The sequence below is a fragment of the Haliotis asinina genome, chromosome 2 (assembly GCF_037392515.1).
Source record: "Haliotis asinina isolate JCU_RB_2024 chromosome 2, JCU_Hal_asi_v2, whole genome shotgun sequence".
NCBI lineage: Eukaryota > Metazoa > Mollusca > Gastropoda > Lepetellida > Haliotidae > Haliotis > Haliotis asinina.
Genome location: NC_090281.1, coordinates 6,252,178 through 6,265,256, shown reverse-complemented (window position 1 = coordinate 6,265,256; position 13,079 = coordinate 6,252,178). Strand labels below are relative to the sequence as shown.

General features: G+C 42.4%; 7 non-coding genes across 7 annotated transcripts; all 7 read right to left on the bottom strand.

The window, feature by feature from the left end:
- Nucleotides 1-744: 744 nt before the first annotated feature.
- On the bottom strand, nucleotides 745-844 carry Trnam-cau (transfer RNA methionine (anticodon CAU)). The gene is made up of 2 exons: nucleotides 808-844; nucleotides 745-780 (listed from the first exon to the last, which is right to left on the bottom strand). It is a non-coding gene; the product is annotated as a tRNA-Met (tRNA).
- Nucleotides 845-2,210: 1,366 nt separating this feature from the next.
- Nucleotides 2,211-2,310, bottom strand: Trnam-cau (transfer RNA methionine (anticodon CAU)). The gene is made up of 2 exons: nucleotides 2,274-2,310; nucleotides 2,211-2,246 (listed from the first exon to the last, which is right to left on the bottom strand). It is a non-coding gene; the product is annotated as a tRNA-Met (tRNA).
- A 392-nt stretch (nucleotides 2,311-2,702) lies between these two features.
- Nucleotides 2,703-2,802, bottom strand: Trnam-cau (transfer RNA methionine (anticodon CAU)). Its single transcript has 2 exons — nucleotides 2,766-2,802; nucleotides 2,703-2,738 (listed from the first exon to the last, which is right to left on the bottom strand). It is a non-coding gene; the product is annotated as a tRNA-Met (tRNA).
- An 880-nt stretch (nucleotides 2,803-3,682) lies between these two features.
- On the bottom strand, nucleotides 3,683-3,782 carry Trnam-cau (transfer RNA methionine (anticodon CAU)). Its single transcript has 2 exons — nucleotides 3,746-3,782; nucleotides 3,683-3,718 (listed from the first exon to the last, which is right to left on the bottom strand). It is a non-coding gene; the product is annotated as a tRNA-Met (tRNA).
- A 392-nt stretch (nucleotides 3,783-4,174) lies between these two features.
- On the bottom strand, nucleotides 4,175-4,274 carry Trnam-cau (transfer RNA methionine (anticodon CAU)). The gene is made up of 2 exons: nucleotides 4,238-4,274; nucleotides 4,175-4,210 (listed from the first exon to the last, which is right to left on the bottom strand). It is a non-coding gene; the product is annotated as a tRNA-Met (tRNA).
- An 882-nt stretch (nucleotides 4,275-5,156) lies between these two features.
- Trnam-cau (transfer RNA methionine (anticodon CAU)) lies at nucleotides 5,157-5,256 on the bottom strand. The gene is made up of 2 exons: nucleotides 5,220-5,256; nucleotides 5,157-5,192 (listed from the first exon to the last, which is right to left on the bottom strand). It is a non-coding gene; the product is annotated as a tRNA-Met (tRNA).
- A 1,861-nt stretch (nucleotides 5,257-7,117) lies between these two features.
- On the bottom strand, nucleotides 7,118-7,217 carry Trnam-cau (transfer RNA methionine (anticodon CAU)). Its single transcript has 2 exons — nucleotides 7,181-7,217; nucleotides 7,118-7,153 (listed from the first exon to the last, which is right to left on the bottom strand). It is a non-coding gene; the product is annotated as a tRNA-Met (tRNA).
- Nucleotides 7,218-13,079: the final 5,862 nt, after the last annotated feature.

Genomic DNA, 13,079 nt, shown 5'->3' with positions numbered 1-13,079 from the left:
AGCAGTTAACATCATAATCCTGAGAGACGTAAGGAGGAGTGTACTTGAAAAAGGAATTGAAACATGCGTTTATTTTCTTCATGTAAGCACTTCCTGTGTTGTGGCTGTACAGCCATTTCGTGTTTGCTGCATTTGTCACATACTTATCGGTCAGACTATTTCAGGCAGACGGGTACAGCAGTAGAAGAGCTGAGTAGAAATAGTTTGAAACAAATATGGTAATGATTATGAAGGAAAAACAGAAAAAAGAAATGCCCTGGTTGAGGATCGAACTGACGATCTTCAGATTGCTCTGACATTGGAAGCTTGACTGATTATGAGACTGACGCGCTACCTACTGCGCTACCGAGGCTTGAAACGCTGATCGGAAATTTGGATACATATTTCTCAACTGTCACAAATGAAGTGCCAGATAAATGGAGACTGTGCTGGTTTTTCAACACCTTAACTTGCATTCGACTGTTGTAAATGATGCACAATGTGAGGAAACAGCAGTTAACATCATAATCCTGAGAGACATAAGGAGGAGTGTACTTGAAAAAGGAATTGAAACATGCGTTTATTTTCTTCATGTAAGCACTTCCTGTGTTGTGGCTGTACAGCCATTTCGTGGTTGCTGCATTTGTCACATATTTATCGGTCAGACTATTTCAGGCAGACGGGTACAGCAGTAGAAGAGCTGAGTGGAAATAGTTTGAAACAAATATGGTAATGATTATGAAGGAAAAACAGAAAAAAAAGAAATGCCCCGGGTGAGGATCGAACTCACGACCTTCAGATTGCTCTGACATTGGAAGCTTGACTGATTATGAGACTGACGCGCTACCTACTGCGCTACCGAGGCTTGAAACGCTGATCGGAAATTTAAATATATATTTCTCAACTGTCACAAATGAAGTGCCAGATAAATGGAGACTGTGCTGGTTTTTCAACACCTTAACTTGCATTCGACTGTTGTAAATGATGCACAAAGTGAGGAAACAGCAGTTAACATCATAATCCTGAGAGACGTAAGGAGGAGTGTACTTGAAAAAGGAATTGAAACATGCGTTTATTTTCTTCATGTTGCTCTGACATTGGAAGCTTGACTGATTATGAGACTGACGCGCTACCTACTGCGCTACCGAGGCTTGAAACGCTGATCGGAAATTTAGATATATATTTCTCAAGTGTCACAAATCACGTGCCAGACAAATGGAGACTGTGCTGGTTTTCCAACACCTTAACTTGCATTCGACTGTTGTAAATGATGCACAATGTGAGGAAACAGCAGTTAACATCATAATCGTGACAGATGTAATGAGAAGTGTACATGAAAAAGGAATTGAAACATGCGTTTATTTTCTTCATGTAAGCACTTCGTGTGTTGTGGCTGTACAGCCATTTCGTGATAAATGGAGACTGTGCTGGTTTTTCAACACCTTAACTTGCATTCGACTGTTGTAAATGATGCACAATGTGAGGAAACAGCAGTTAACATCATAATCCTGAGAGACGTAAGGAGGAGTGTACTTGAAAAAGGAATTGAAACATGCGTTTATTTTCTTCATGTAAGCACTTCCTGTGTTGTGGCTGTACAGCCATTTCGTGTTTGCTGCATTTGTCACATATTTATCGGTCAGACTATTTCAGGCAGACGGGTACAGCAGTAGAAGAGCTGAGTAGAAATAGTTTGAAACAAATATGGTAATGATTATGAAGGAAAAACAGAAAAAAGAAATGCCCTGGGTGAGGATCGAACTGACGACCTTCAGATTGCTCTGACATTGGAAGCTTGACTGATTATGAGACTGACGCGCTACCTACTGCGCTACCGAGGCTTGAAACGCTGATCGGAAATTTGGATATATATTTCTCAACTGTCACAAATGAAGTGCCAGATAAATGGAGACTGTGCTGGTTTTTCAACACCTTAACTTGCATTCGACTGTTGTAAATGATGCACAATGTGAGGAAACAGCAGTTAACATCATAATCCTGAGAGACGTAAGGAGGAGTGTACTTGAAAAAGGAATTGAAACATGCGTTTATTTTCTTCATGTAAGCACTTCGTGTGTTGTGGCTGTACAGCCATTTCGTGTTTGCTGCATTTGTCACATACTTATCGGTCAGACTATTTCAGGCAGACGGGTACAGCAGTAGAAGAGCTGAGTAGAAATAGTTTGAAACAAATATGGTAATGATTATGAAGGAAAAACAGAAAAAAGAAATGCCCCGGGTGAGGATCGAACTCACGACCTTCAGATTGCTCTGACATTGGAAGCTTGACTGATTATGAGACTGACGCGCTACCTACTGCGCTACCGAGGCTTGAAACGCTGATCGGAAATTTAAATATATATTTCTCAACTGTCACAAATGAAGTGCCAGATAAATGGAGACTGTGCTGGTTTTTCAACACCTTAACTTGCATTCGACTGTTGTAAATGATGCACAATGTGAGGAAACAGCAGTTAACATCATAATCCTGAGAGACATAAGGAGGAGTGTACTTGAAAAAGGAATTGAAACATGCGTTTATTTTCTTCATGTAAGCACTTCCTGTGTTGTGGCTGTACAGCCATTTCGTGGTTGCTGCATTTGTCACATATTTATCGGTCAGACTATTTCAGGCAGACGGGTACAGCAGTAGAAGAGCTGAGTGGAAATAGTTTGAAACAAATATGGTAATGATTATGAAGGAAAAACAGAAAAAAAAGAAATGCCCCGGGTGAGGATCGAACTCACGACCTTCAGATTGCTCTGACATTGGAAGCTTGACTGATTATGAGACTGACGCGCTACCTACTGCGCTACCGAGGCTTGAAACGCTGATCGGAAATTTGGATATATATTTCTCAACTGTCACAAATGAAGTGCCAGATAAATGGAGACTGTGCTGGTTTTTCAACACCTTAACTTGCATTCGACTGTTGTAAATGATGCACAATGTGAGGAAACAGCAGTTAACATCATAATCCTGAGAGACGTAAGGAGGAGTGTACTTGAAAAAGGAATTGAAACATGCGTTTATTTTCTTCATGTAAGCACTTCCTGTGTTGTGGCTGTACAGCCATTTCGTGTTTGCTGCATTTGTCACATATTTATCGGTCAGACTATTTCAGGCAGACGGGTACAGCAGTAGAAGAGCTGAGTAGAAATAGTTTGAAACAAATATGGTAATGATTATGAAGGAAAAACAGAAAAAAGAAATGCCCTGGGTGAGGATCGAACTGACGACCTTCAGATTGCTCTGACATTGGAAGCTTGACTGATTATGAGACTGACGCGCTACCTACTGCGCTACCGAGGCTTGAAACGCTGATCGGAAATTTGGATATATATTTCTCAACTGTCACAAATGAAGTGCCAGATAAATGGAGACTGTGCTGGTTTTTCAACACCTTAACTTGCATTCGACTGTTGTAAATGATGCACAATGTGAGGAAACAGCAGTTAACATCATAATCCTGAGAGACGTAAGGAGGAGTGTACTTGAAAAAGGAATTGAAACATGCGTTTATTTTCTTCATGTAAGCACTTCGTGTGTTGTGGCTGTACAGCCATTTCGTGTTTGCTGCATTTGTCACATACTTATCGGTCAGACTATTTCAGGCAGACGGGTACAGCAGTAGAAGAGCTGAGTAGAAATAGTTTGAAACAAATATGGTAATGATTATGAAGGAAAAACAGAAAAAAGAAATGCCCCGGGTGAGGATCGAACTCACGACCTTCAGATTGCTCTGACATTGGAAGCTTGACTGATTATGAGACTGACGCGCTACCTACTGCGCTACCGAGGCTTGAAACGCTGATCGGAAATTTAAATATATATTTCTCAACTGTCACAAATGAAGTGCCAGATAAATGGAGACTGTGCTGGTTTTTCAACACCTTAACTTGCATTCGACTGTTGTAAATGATGCACAATGTGAGGAAACAGCAGTTAACATCATAATCCTGAGAGACATAAGGAGGAGTGTACTTGAAAAAGGAATTGAAACATGCGTTTATTTTCTTCATGTAAGCACTTCCTGTGTTGTGGCTGTACAGCCATTTCGTGGTTGCTGCATTTGTCACATATTTATCGGTCAGACTATTTCAGGCAGACGGGTACAGCAGTAGAAGAGCTGAGTGGAAATAGTTTGAAACAAATATGGTAATGATTATGAAGGAAAAACAGAAAAAAAAGAAATGCCCCGGGTGAGGATCGAACTCACGACCTTCAGATTGCTCTGACATTGGAAGCTTGACTGATTATGAGACTGACGCGCTACCTACTGCGCTACCGAGGCTTGAAACGCTGATCGGAAATTTGGATATATATTTCTCAACTGTCACAAATGAAGTGCCAGATAAATGGAGACTGTGCTGGTTTTTCAACACCTTAACTTGCATTCGACTGTTGTAAATGATGCACAATGTGAGGAAACAGCAGTTAACATCATAATCCTGAGAGACGTAAGGAGGAGTGTACTTGAAAAAGGAATTGAAACATGCGTTTATTTTCTTCATGTAAGCACTTCCTGTGTTGTGGCTGTACAGCCATTTCGTGTTTGCTGCATTTGTCACATATTTATCGGTCAGACTATTTCAGGCAGACGGGTACAGCAGTAGAAGAGCTGAGTAGAAATAGTTTGAAACAAATATGGTAATGATTATGAAGGAAAAACAGAAAAAAGAAATGCCCTGGGTGAGGATCGAACTGACGACCTTCAGATTGCTCTGACATTGGAAGCTTGACTGATTATGAGACTGACGCGCTACCTACTGCGCTACCGAGGCTTGAAACGCTGATCGGAAATTTGGATATATATTTCTCAACTGTCACAAATGAAGTGCCAGATAAATGGAGACTGTGCTGGTTTTTCAACACCTTAACTTGCATTCGACTGTTGTAAATGATGCACAATGTGAGGAAACAGCAGTTAACATCATAATCCTGAGAGACGTAAGGAGGAGTGTACTTGAAAAAGGAATTGAAACATGCGTTTATTTTCTTCATGTAAGCACTTCCTGTGTTGTGGCTGTACAGCCATTTCGTGGTTGCTGCATTTGTCACATATTTATCGGTCAGACTATTTCAGGCAGACGGGAACAGCAGTAGAAGAGCTGAGTGGAAATAGTTTGAAACAAATATGGTAATGATTATGAAGGAAAAACAGAAAAAAAAGAAATGCCCCGGGTGAGGATCGAACTCACGACCTTCAGATTGCTCTGACATTGGAAGCTTGACTGATTATGAGACTGACGCGCTACCTACTGCGCTACCGAGGCTTGAAACGCTGATCGGAAATTTGGATATATATTTCTCAACTGTCACAAATGAAGTGCCAGATAAATGGAGACTGTGCTGGTTTTTCAACACCTTAACTTGCATTCGACTGTTGTAAATGATGCACAATGTGAGGAAACAGCAGTTAACATCATAATCCTGAGAGACGTAAGGAGGAGTGTACTTGAAAAAGGAATTGAAACATGCGTTTATTTTCTTCATGTAAGCACTTCCTGTGTTGTGGCTGTACAGCCATTTCGTGGTTGCTGCATTTGTCACATATTTATCGGTCAGACTATTTCAGGCAGACGGGTACAGCAGTAGAAGAGCTGAGTAGAAATAGTTTGAAACAAATATGGTAATGATTATGAAGGAAAAACAGAAAAAAGAAATGCCCTGGGTGAGGATCGAACTGACGACCTTCAGATTGCTCTGACATTGGAAGCTTGACTGATTATGAGACTGACGCGCTACCTACTGCGCTACCGAGGCTTGAAACGCTGATCGGAAATTTGGATATATATTTCTCAACTGTCACAAATGAAGTGCCAGATAAATGGAGACTGTGCTGGTTTTTCAACACCTTAACTTGCATTCGACTGTTGTAAATGATGCACAATGTGAGGAAACAGCAGTTAACATCATAATCCTGAGAGACGTAAGGAGGAGTGTACTTGAAAAAGGAATTGAAACATGCGTTTATTTTCTTCATGTAAGCACTTCCTGTGTTGTGGCTGTACAGCCATTTCGTGTTTGCTGCATTTGTCACATATTTATCGGTCAGACTATTTCAGGCAGACGGGTACAGCAGTAGAAGAGCTGAGTAGAAATAGTTTGAAACAAATATGGTAATGATTATGAAGGAAAAACAGAAAAAAGAAATGCCCTGGGTGAGGATGGACCTGACGACCTTCAGATTGCTCTGACATTGGAAGCTTGACTGATTATGAGACTGACGCGCTACCTACTGCGCTACCGAGGCTTGAAACGCTGATCGGAAATTTGGATACATATTTCTCAACTGTCACAAATGAAGTGCCAGATAAATGGAGACTGTGCTGGTTTTTCAACACCTTAACTTGCATTCGACTGTTGTAAATGATGCACAATGTGAGGAAACAGCAGTTAACATCATAATCCTGAGAGACGTAAGGAGGAGTGTACTTGAAAAAGGAATTGAAACATGCGTTTATTTTCTTCATGTAAGCACTTCCTGTGTTGTGGCTGTACAGCCATTTCGTGTTTGCTGCATTTGTCACATACTTATCGGTCAGACTATTTCAGGCAGACGGGTACAGCAGTAGAAGAGCTGAGTAGAAATAGTTTGAAACAAATATGGTAATGATTATGAAGGAAAAACAGAAAAAAGAAATCCCCGGGTGAGGATCGAACTCACGACCTTCAGATTGCTCTGACATTGGAAGCTTGACTGATTATGAGACTGACGCGCTACCTACTGCGCTACCGAGGCTTGAAACGCTGATCGGAAATTTAAATATATATTTCTCAACTGTCACAAATGAAGTGCCAGATAAATGGAGACTGTGCTGGTTTTTCAACACCTTAACTTGCATTCGACTGTTGTAAATGATGCACAATGTGAGGAAACAGCAGTTAACATCATAATCCTGAGAGACATAAGGAGGAGTGTACTTGAAAAAGGAATTGAAACATGCGTTTATTTTCTTCATGTAAGCACTTCCTGTGTTGTGGCTGTACAGCCATTTCGTGGTTGCTGCATTTGTCACATATTTATCGGTCAGACTATTTCAGGCAGACGGGTACAGCAGTAGAAGAGCTGAGTGGAAATAGTTTGAAACAAATATGGTAATGATTATGAAGGAAAAACAGAAAAAAAAGAAATGCCCCGGGTGAGGATCGAACTCACGACCTTCAGATTGCTCTGACATTGGAAGCTTGACTGATTATGAGACTGACGCGCTACCTACTGCGCTACCGAGGCTTGAAACGCTGATCGGAAATTTGGATATATATTTCTCAACTGTCACAAATGAAGTGCCAGATAAATGGAGACTGTGCTGGTTTTTCAACACCTTAACTTGCATTCGACTGTTGTAAATGATGCACAATGTGAGGAAACAGCAGTTAACATCATAATCCTGAGAGACGTAAGGAGGAGTGTACTTGAAAAAGGAATTGAAACATGCGTTTATTTTCTTCATGTAAGCACTTCCTGTGTTGTGGCTGTACAGCCATTTCGTGGTTGCTGCATTTGTCACATATTTATCGGTCAGACTATTTCAGGCAGACGGGTACAGCAGTAGAAGAGCTGAGTAGAAATAGTTTGAAACAAATATGGTAATGATTATGAAGGAAAAACAGAAAAAAGAAATGCCCTGGGTGAGGATCGAACTGACGACCTTCAGATTGCTCTGACATTGGAAGCTTGACTGATTATGAGACTGACGCGCTACCTACTGCGCTACCGAGGCTTGAAACGCTGATCGGAAATTTGGATATATATTTCTCAACTGTCACAAATGAAGTGCCAGATAAATGGAGACTGTGCTGGTTTTTCAACACCTTAACTTGCATTCGACTGTTGTAAATGATGCACAATGTGAGGAAACAGCAGTTAACATCATAATCCTGAGAGACGTAAGGAGGAGTGTACTTGAAAAAGGAATTGAAACATGCGTTTATATTCTTCATGTAAGCACTTCCTGTGTTGTGGCTGTACAGCCACTTCGTGTTTGCTGCATTTGTCACATACTTATCGGTCAGACTATTTCAGGCAGACGGGTACAGCAGTAGAAGAGCTGAGTAGAAATAGTTTGAAACAAATATGGTAATGATTATGAAGGAAAAACAGAAAAAAAAAATGTCCCGGGTGAGGATCGAACTCACGACCTTCAGATTGCTCTGACATTGGAAGCTTGACTGATTATGAGACTGACGCGCTACCTACTGCGCTACCGAGGCTTGAAACGCTGATCGGAAATTTAAATATATATTTCTCAACTGTCACAAATGAAGTGCCAGATAAATGGAGACTGTGCTGGTTTTTCAACACCTTAACTTGCATTCGACTGTTGTAAATGATGCACAATGTGAGGAAACAGCAGTTAACATCATAATCCTGAGAGACGTAAGGAGGAGTGTACTTGAAAAAGGAATTGAAACATGCGTTTATTTTCTTCATGTAAGCACTTCCTGTGTTGTGGCTGTACAGCCACTTCGTGTTTGCTGCATTTGTCACATACTTATCGGTCAGAATATTTCAGGCAGACGGGTACAGCAGTAGAAGAGCTGAGTAGAAATAGTTTGAAACAAATATGGTAATGATTATGAAGGAAAAACAGAAAAAAAAAATGTCCCGGGTGAGGATCGAACTCACGACCTTCAGATTGCTCTGACATTGGAAGCTTGACTGATTATGAGACTGACGCGCTACCTACTGCGCTACCGAGGCTTGAAACGCTGATCGGAAATTTAAATATATATTTCTCAACTGTCACAAATGAAGTGCCAGATAAATGGAGACTGTGCTGGTTTTTCAACACCTTAACTTGCATTCGACTGTTGTAAATGATGCACAATGTGAGGAAACAGCAGTTAACATCATAATCCTGAGAGACGTAAGGAGGAGTGTACTTGAAAAAGGAATTGAAACATGCGTTTATTTTCTTCATGTTGCTCTGACATTGGAAGCTTGACTGATTATGAGACTGACGCGCTACCTACTGCGCTACCGAGGCTTGAAACGCTGATCGGAAATTTAGATATATATTTCTCAAGTGTCACAAATCACGTGCCAGACAAATGGAGACTGTGCTGGTTTTCCAACACCTTGACTTGCAGTCGACTGTTGTAAATGATGCACAATGTGAGGAAACAGCAGTTAACATCATAATCGTGACAGATGTAATGAGAAGTGTACATGAAAAAGGAATTGAAACATGCGTTTATTTTCTTCATGTAAGCACTTCGTGTGTTGTGGCTGTACAGCCATTTCGTGATAAATGGAGACTGTGCTGGTTTTTCAACACCTTAACTTGCATTCGACTGTTGTAAATGATGCACAATGTGAGGAAACAGCAGTTAACATCATAATCCTGAGAGACGTAAGGAGGAGTGTACTTGAAAAAGGAATTGAAACATGCGTTTATTTTCTTCATGTAAGCACTTCCTGTGTTGTGGCTGTACAGCCATTTCGTGGTTGCTGCATTTGTCACATATTTATCGGTCAGACTATTTCAGGCAGACGGGAACAGCAGTAGAAGAGCTGAGTGGAACAAGTTTGAAACAAATATGGTAATGACTATGAAGGAAAAACAGAAAAAAAAGAAATGCCCCGGGTGAGGATCGAACTCACGACCTTCAGATTGCTCTGACATTGGAAGCTTGACTGATTATGAGACTGAAGCGCTACCTACTGCGCTACCGAGGCTTGAAACGCTGATCGGAAATTTAGATATATATTTCTCAACTGTCACAAATGAAGTGCCAGATAAATGGAGACTGTGCTGGTTTTTCAACACCTTAACTTGCATTCGACTGTTGTAAATGATGCACAATGTGAGGAAACAGCAGTTAACATCATAATCCTGAGAGACGTAAGGAGGAGTGTACTTGAAAAAGGAATTGAAACATGCGTTTATTTTCTTCATGTAAGCACTTCCTGTGTTGTGGCTGTACAGCCATTTCGTGTTTGCTGCATTTGTCACATATTTATCGGTCAGACTATTTCAGGCAGACGGGTACAGCAGTAGAAGAGCTGAGTAGAAATAGTTAGAAACAAATATGGTAATGATTATGAAGGAAAAACAGAAAAAAGAAATGCCCTGGGAGTAGTATAGGTAATGGGGGTTCTGGACCACTTTCAAGAAATGTCTCTACAAAGCCTTATTTAGTAAATAAGGCTTTGGTTGGGCTATTAGCTCTTGCTACTATTACCCCTACTATAAAAAAGTTGGCGGTAATTACTGTGCCTTGGTAGGAGGTAATACTGTGCCGTACGGTACGATCAATAATTCTTCTCTTACAAATCCCCTACCCGGCCCATCCCTCAAGTAGTACAAGTTAGGTTCGTCGGCTTTCATATCCACTTTATCTATGTTGTAAGTTTTGACTGACCATATAGGATCGGTGGCCCGCTTACGGCTATCGCCCTCGTGTTCCCCCGGCTGGTATAGATACCTCACAAGGGCCCTATCTGGTATCTGTTTCTCCTTCCCACGCAATGGAGCGGCCGACTCTGCAACTATTGATTTTAGTTTGATAGCGTCTGCCGGTTTCTTACCGGTGAGACGGGTGACTTCATGGTTGATTGCCGACACCACCTTGGGTAACCTCGTGACCCATTCAGTCGATCGTTTTCCAGGGGTGGTCATCTCCCTTGCATACTGATAGCCGAACAAGCGCTCAGCCAAAGTCCTATTAAATCTCTCAACTATGGCTTGGCTGCGATGGGCTCCGGCCGTGCCACGCCTGACCTTTGTATCGTGTTTGGCTAGCAGTTGTGACACGGCACCCATGAACTCCCGTCCGGGGTCAACTTGCAGCTCTGTTGGCCACGTCAGTGGGCTGCGTTTGTATATGCGTTCAAATCCTCTGGCTACCTGGGCCGAATCTTTCGTGGTCAAGGGTTCGGCTTCCTTGTAACGACTGGCTACATCCACTACGGTTAAGGCATACTTGTACCTCTTATCGTGGGGTAGGAACAGTAGGTCTGCCTGGTGAATGTTATTAGGTATGTTAATACCGAACCTCCTTCTAGGCACGTAGCGTGGTGCCGGTAAATAGATCTGCCACAGGGCTTGTTTTTCAAGCCACGCTTTGGCTTCCTCCGGGGGTACTCGCGCTAGTTTAGCTAGCTTATCTACTGCGCTAGCTCCTTTCCAGTACCCACGCGGGCTGTAGTAAATAGCCTCAAATTTTTTCATGTCCATACGCGTATGTGTTTATCCCATCAATAGCTATCCAACGTTTCGTGTCCATAGGCGACAGGGACGTCTTGTTTATAGTCAGTCCGTATATCTTATGCCCATCACTTCTAAGTGTGTTCATGTTATGTCTGAAGGTACGGGTCTTGAACAGGGCTTCCTTGAATCTGGCGTGTTTGATGTGTTGTTTCACCACATACTTCTTAACCCCCTTAGCCTTCCGGATCTCACTATTGTCGGCTTTCAGTATGGAGTACATCTTAGGTCTCAAACCTATGTACTCGGCTATGGGCGTGCCAGCACACTCGTCCTTCATCTTACCTAGGACCTTTTTATTTACCGTACTGTGTATGGCATGGGTCTTAGGGTAGTCGCTGGTGTCGTATAAATCGAGGTGTTTTTTCATGTCCTCGTACACGTCCTCGGTTCGAATCTCCATCAGCAGGGAATCCGTGTCAGTGTACAGCACTTCACACCTGTCACCGTACTGTTTCTTGAGCTCGTTGTAGTAAAAGTCGTACATCAGGTGTTTGGATAAATCGAGGATGCTCATCCCCACGTAAACAGGCCGGTTGAATTTTATGTGGCTTTTCTTCATGTGTAGGGCAACCAGGTTGTCTGTGAATATCTTACTACGGTTGAATGCCGGATTGGCTATCAATCTCCTGAGCTTGTCTTCCTCACTCGGCCGAACCAGCTTCACGGTCACGCGTTTCCTCAGGTTCTCCATAGTCTTACCAAACACCGAGTTGTTCATGAGCTTGTAGAGATTTTTCTCAAAATCACTGGTGGCTTTTTTTCGTAGGTCTGTGTTCATTCTGATGTAGGGCTCCATCCATGGGCTCTGGTCGAACATGAGCACCCTGTGTATTTTGGTCAGCCTCATACCCAACGACAGGTACAGCTGTAGGTTGCGATAGTGAACGATGTACTTGGTCTTATTCATTAAGTTAGGCACGAGTTTTTCAACGTCTGCCACACGCCCACCTGACAAGTTATGTTGGTACTCAGACATCCAGTCTGTGTTAACCCTCATACGTTCGGGTGCAAGGGGATAGCTGTTGTGCGATGTGTGTAATTCCTTGGGATACTCTAAGTCAACTTCGAGGATATACCCTTTGTTCGAATCTGGTGCAACCTCCATAACATCAACGTGGGGTACCCATTCGAATCCCCCTGTAGGTAGATACTGGCTCATGGCCCAGCCGTACAGGTTATTTGCGTCGAGGTAGAGAATGTGATTGGTTGGTTTGTTAGGATCGTAACCTTTCACGTATTGATTATTTGCTTTCGCGTATCGTTTGGATGCCATGGAAATCCCACCTCGCAAGCCTTTCTCAATGAATAGGTGCATGTCGTAATCTGTGAGCAATTCCAAATTAACTCCGGTCTTTTTAAGCAAGGCGTCCCACGACAGACCTGGGCTGGTGTAATACCATGCGGGGTCGAGTTTATACTGCTTTAAACAGGTCCGCCGAAACGTTTCAAACACGTCGGCTAACAGCAGTACATCTGTCCTCAAGTACAGGTCGTGATAATCACCCAGGTTCTTACAACCCAGTTTATTCCATACGTTAGTCGCGTGCGAGTAATCATCTCGTGAGACGGACGCCTCATTCAGCTTGCTATAAAAGCAGTCAATAGGGGGTAGTCTGGTCTCGGTGAACTTGGCCCAACTATCTATGTACTCATAGGGGTACACACCCTTCCTCATAAGCAGGGGTCTAGTCTCGGCGTCTGTGTATCGATCGGTGATAGGGAAGGTATTGTTGGCCTTGACCAGACTGTCGAGTGACGACAGGAGGAACTGAAACGAGTCAATGAACCTAAGTCCGTTTAAGCTGAAGGAGATGTATCTCTCCATGTTGTTGGGGATGCACGTTATATTACCATCGATTTTCGCGATGGCCTGCATGATC